Raw genomic sequence first — 6,180 nt, 5'->3', positions numbered from 1 at the left:
CAGGGAAAAACAGTAAAAAAGGCAGGGAGGGAGAGAAAGTTCAGAGTAAATCAATGTTTGTCATTCCAGTTTTGTTCAGTGAAAGAGTGAATTTTACCCAACAGATTCTCTATAACTCTATCTAAAGTTTGCATTCATTTATTTGAAATACCGGCACAGAGCCATCAGCTGCCAATCTTCGAGATTTGCGCAGGATTTTAACTCTGTTAAAAACTAAACATATAAGGCAATACAATTTGAAATCTTTGTTTTGTTGAGTTAAAGATTTTCTTGATTTCTCTCAGCCACGTGAAACTGTGGTAACATCATATAAAAGCAGTATATGTAAGTGATGTATAAACACCATATCCAGAAAAAAAATGGGAAGTTTTCTGATAAGCAACCAAAAATTCAAACAGTAATTTGTTAATTAATTTAATCCATTATTTAACAGACACAAGATCAGATAAATGTTTTTAGTCTCTTTACAGAACAACTTCATTATACATAGAAAAAATTAACAAATAAAAATCTGATTCAGCATGACCTATGCAAAGAGTCGGGATGGAGGCACGTTAACATTTTCTTTCATCAACTTTCAGTCATAGACACTTATTATTGGAATAGGAGCTGAAGATAGTATTTGTTGTAGTTTTTCAGAGGGATCTCAGTACATTCTTGCTGAATACAAGATTTCAGCTGCTCAACAGTCTGTGGTTATTTTGTCTGATTCTCCTCTTTATGACGGTCCATACATTTTCATTAGACTCAGTGTGCATGAAGCCACGCTGTTGGAAGTCCACGGTCCTCCAGGGAAATGACGTCACCTTGATGGTAGCATATGTCTCTCCAAAACTCTAACATCCACCTCTGCATCAAGAGACACCTTCACACAGATGAAGCCATCCATGCCATGGACACTGATGCAGCCCCATACCATTACAGATGCTGGCTTTAAACCTTTCTCTGATAACAGCCTGGATGCTCTTTCTCATCTTTGGCATCTAGAAGCAAGTTTTTCCAAAAGCAGCTGAAACGACTCATCTGACCACAGAACTTTATGTCCATCTGAGATGAGATTATGTCCTGAGAACTCAGTGGGGTTTCTTCTTTTTTGCATAATACAATTTCAGGTCTCTCCAGGTCGGAAATGAGATCCTTCCCCAAGTGGAGGAGTTCAAGTATCTCGGGGTCTTGTTCATGAGTGAGGGACGAATGGAGCGTAAGATTTACAAGCAGATCGGTGTATCATCCGCAGTGTTGCAGGCTCTGCACCGACCCATCGTTGTGAAGAAGGAGCTTAGCCAGAAGGCGAAGCTCTCGATTTACTGGTCAGTCTACGTTCCCATCCTCACCTATGGTCACGAGCTGTGGGTAGTGACCAAAAGAACGAGATTGTGAATACAAGCGGCCGAAATGGGTTTCCTCCACAGGGTGTCTGGGCTCTCCCTTAGAGATAGGGTGAGAAGCTCAGTCATCCGGGAGGGGCTTGGAGTAGAACCGCTGCTCCTCCGCATCGAGAGGAGCCAGATGAGGTGGCTCGGGCATCTGATTAGGATGCACGTCCAGGCACGTCCCACTGGGAGGAGACCCCGGAGAAGACCCAGGACACGTTGGAGAGACTATGTCTCTCGACTGGCCTGGGAATGCCTCAGGTTCCCCCCGGAAGAGTTGGAGGAAGTGGCCGGGGACAGGGACGTCTGAGTTTCTCTCAAACTGCTGCACCCGCGACCTGACCCCCGGTGAAGCAGCAGGATGCAGCAGTGGACAGGATTGGTTTACCAAGGTACTCCTCGGCCAAGTTGACTATGGTGGCATCATGGTTTCTTGTGCAGTGCCACTTGAGGGCTCAAAGATCACAACCATCCAATAATGGTTTCCGGCCTTGTCCTTTACACCCTGAGATTTTCCTAGACCCACTGAATCATTTAATTATTCACTGAAGATGTTGAAAGACCGAAGCAATTTTGCATTGAGATTTTTTTTAAGTGATTGAGGATTCTTTGACGGAGTTTGGCACAAAGTGGTAAGCTGTGACTCATCCTTAAGTGGAAAGACTAAGCCTTTGGTGGATGCTCCTTTTATTCCCAAACCTGGCACCCTCACCTTTCACCCATTTATATGTTGATTGTAGAATCTTCCAGAATGCTGTTACTTTTATATTCCATAAACTTTTTTGTCTTTCTTTTGTTCTCTAACAGCTCTTTAATCATGCGTTTATATCTTCTGAAAACTGTGAAGTTGGTCAGTAAAGAGAATAAAAAAAAAACATTTTTGGACCTGTGTATGTTAAGTAAAGGTTTGAACAAATTCGAAGACTGAAGTTCTGTTGCAGTCTAGAAAATGTCCCCTACTTTTCTAGAAATTGTGTTTGTACATCAAAAGATGAAAACATCCCAATTTAAAAGCGCACTGGCTTGTGAAGCATTAAATAAACACTAACTATTCATATCAAGGGCTGCACAGCATGTGCATGTTCTCCCCATGTATGCATGGGTTCTCTCCAGGTACTCTGGCTTCCTCCCACCATCCAAAAACATGCATGTTAGGTTAATTGGTGACTCTAAATTGTCCTTAGGAGTGAGTGAGTGTGGTTGTGTGGCCCTGTGATGGACTGGCAACCTGTCCAGGGTGTACCCTGCCCTTTGCCCAATGACTGCTGGGATAGGCTCCAGCCCCCTCGCGACCCGACCAACGGATTGATGGTATAGAAAATGGATGGATGTTCATATCAATGGTTAACCCTGATTAAGATTCTCCTCTACTGTTGGAAATTATAATACACATTGATAGATTATGTAATGAACAGCTCATAGAAGCATAAATCTCTTCTTAATTATAAAGTAAATTTTCAGTGGGATGTCTCATTAAGTTCTAAATATCTCAGAAAATAGTATCAATTATCAATATGTCACAAAAGTATTCTGCTACAATGGTAAATGTATATAAGAGTATAGATTTACAACAAGTGAAGTAAATGATAGTAGTTGCTTCTTAAACTGGTCAAGAGGGGTGGTACCTTAAGTCTCTCATTTTAGTTATAGAAGTGTAACTGTGTATCTGATGTGACAGAAAGTGTGACAACACCTTGCACAAAGTTCAATGATTTATGAATGATGAATGATATCTTCATCTTGATTTTAGCATCAAATCACGAATACAGTCATTCTTTAACATTAACCAACGAATTATTGCTGTAACTGTGTAAGGAAATCAACCTGGAATGATAAATGAAAACTATTTTAGAATAATGACAGATCCTTTACAGATCAGATTCACTACACGTGAACGTGGTGAATTTGTGCTATATTTTTAAAAGATGTTCTGTTAACGTACTTTGTATTCTGATGATGTTGCTAAAAGTTGTAAACAGAATAAACATGTTACTCCCATGAGTGTGTCAATAAGTGTGTTTTTATGTCTGTTCTGATATAATAAGAGAGTTGTGGGTGTTTTTAAAAAGTTTTAGAACTACCGTGTACTTTTGCTCTGAAACTGTGAGTTTCACATGTTTTGGTCTGTCTAACTGAAGAATTCAACACTAATCTGTCAGACAGCCTGAAGCTTCCACGGGCCAGACAAGACACATCAAAACATATGAATATGCTTACACAACGTATGTTTGTGCAGAGATTCACACTCATGTACAGACAGAGAGCACAAATGTATGAAGACCACACTGAGACAAACAAATTCACAATATGAGGTATCAGCTGTATTCACCTCTAACATTATCAGTTATATAAAGATATTTTCAGGTACAAAAGAAAAATCAGTTTAACTAGCATCACTTCACCATATCAAGGTCCTGGTGAAGAAGGCTCAGCAGCGGCTGCACTTCCTGTGCGTCCTCAAGAAGAAGAACCTAGCTTTCTATCACTCCTCTGTGGAAAGTGTACCCACATACTGTCTGGCTGTGTGGTACATTGCCTCCACAGCAGAGGACAGAAAGTCTGTGAAGAGGGTCATAAACACCACCCAAAAAAAACCACAGTGTACCCTCTGCCCTCCTCAGATGACTTATCATGACTTGTCCTGCTGCCTCAGGAAAACTAGGGAGACCCCTCCCGCCCTGCCCATCACTTGTTTGACCGGCTGCACGGTTCTTCAGGTCAATTAAGTCCCACACCAGCAGACTCAGCTTTTTCCCCTCCCCAAAATAAATAATCACTGACATGCCCCCCCCTGCGACCCGACTGACGGATTAAGCGGGTATAGAAAATGGATGGATGGATTCATTTCTCCCCTCTCCCACAGTCCCACATAGTTTTTCATTGTGCTCTACTGTGTGTACGGAAATATGTAAATATAGGTGTGTGTACAGATGTGTATATAGATGCATATGCATACATATGTACGTGTATATATGTATGTTTATCTAGGTGAATATATATTTATGTGTATACACAATACATGTATATATGAATACACAATTTGTATGATTCTTTTACACTTTACTGTTTTTATTTTATTTTGTTTATTCAGTGCACAAATCTATGTGGAGCATGAACAATTTCACTGTACCCTGGTGTGCAATGACAATTAAGTCTACTCTGTTCTATTCTATTCTTGACAAAATGCATACTACAGAAAACCTGATCAGTGTTATCTGGCTTTCCTGCTTTATCTGTGGCTCTCAGCTCCAAGTGACTAAGACAGAATATAAAGTGGATGTTGTGGTGATTCAAGAATACACTCAAAGCAAGTCATACCACTGTCAAAAAGCAGTGCCATCCAGAGAGATTGTCAAGGAACTTATATTATTATCTGGAACGTGCTAAAGAGCACAAGCCAATACACAGCAGTACTGCCTTTTGATAATCCTTTACCAAGTCAAGTCGCAAACCTGTGGAAAGTTAATCCATCTCATGTTAGAGAGTGTTTAGCTTTGCAACACAGATGTTACAGCAATATTTTAACTTCATTTGTGTTTTTTAAGAAAATCCAAGAGCACTAATTAGTTTTCAATGAGAATTGTGTTTAAAATGCAGCTCCAAGTGTCAATTTAAGCATATAAATAGACGATTGTGTTTATTTTACCCTTTTAACTTGCACACTGAGAAAGAAGCAAAGAAAAAATGTTTCTTTGCATTCCATTGGAGGGCAAATAAAAACCAACCATTTGTGAAAACAGTGGGGGTTTTTCACAAATGCTTGGCGTGACACCTCACACTAAAAGTATAACATGTGGGGAAAAAAATGTCATGACACATGCTTTCTTTTAGCATTACATAGTTAGGTTCATGTCCACTAATCTTTGGTCCAGCAGGATGTTAAAGGGTTAAAACATCTCTGATTGGTCACATTAAAAACAGGATCGGTGCTGATCCTCAATGTAACATTTCATCAAGATATGATGATAAACAAAGTTCAGGTTTATCAAATTCAAATGCTTTACCTTTAGCTATTTAATAAAGCTCATGATAATTTTCTTATTTAATAGTATTATCATACTATAAAAATACAGAGTGAAGATCCTGCCAGAGGCTGAGAAAAGAATTTCACTCTCCCATCACAGCTGAACAGAGCAGGAGAACATTCTTTATTCTGCTTGTAACTTTTAGACTACCTCGTGTAGGAGGGTATAGAATAACTTAATATGTGCTCTTCTGTGCCTATATAACATGCTGATGATACTCATAATCTGGGGACATTTTCAGAAGTAGATTATAAAAAGTTTATACCATGGTGAAAAAACCACAGGCTGCAGAGAGGAAAGAGGATGACATTTTTTAAAAAACTGAAACAAAAGTGGGCTGAAATCTAAAGTGCACTTAAAGGGATTTGTAGATACCGTTCAGGTTTCCAGTGTTACAGTTGCACTGGAGTGTGCAGAGAGTATGGCTGAGTTTCTGTTGTTGGACCTTCAGTATTTGCAGATTAGGGTGAACCCACAGTTTAAAGGCTGACTTTTACTATTACCAGCAAGAACATCCACTCTAGTATCTGTTGTAATGGTATCCATTTATTTAATGCTAAATTTGTCCATCAGAAATGCACATCCAGCATGACTTAGTTTTTGACAAGTTTGTAAGATTTTAGTTTAGCACCATAAATAAGAACTCAAGCAGCGATGATCGGGCCCGAATACGTGCGCACGTCCTGGCCCAGTTTGAAGCCGTTACCATGACATCTGTAGGAGGAGTTTGATCATATGCGAGGTGTGGAAAGTGATGTTTGTAAGCACCAACAGGTGGAGCT

The sequence above is a fragment of the Leuresthes tenuis genome, unplaced genomic scaffold (assembly GCF_036924035.1).
Source record: "Leuresthes tenuis unplaced genomic scaffold, fLeuTen1.0.hap1 SCAF_5, whole genome shotgun sequence".
Taxonomy (NCBI): Eukaryota; Metazoa; Chordata; class Actinopteri; order Atheriniformes; family Atherinopsidae; genus Leuresthes; species Leuresthes tenuis.
The sequence above is the reverse complement of the archived record's forward strand: the minus strand, read 5'-3'. Positions refer to the sequence as shown.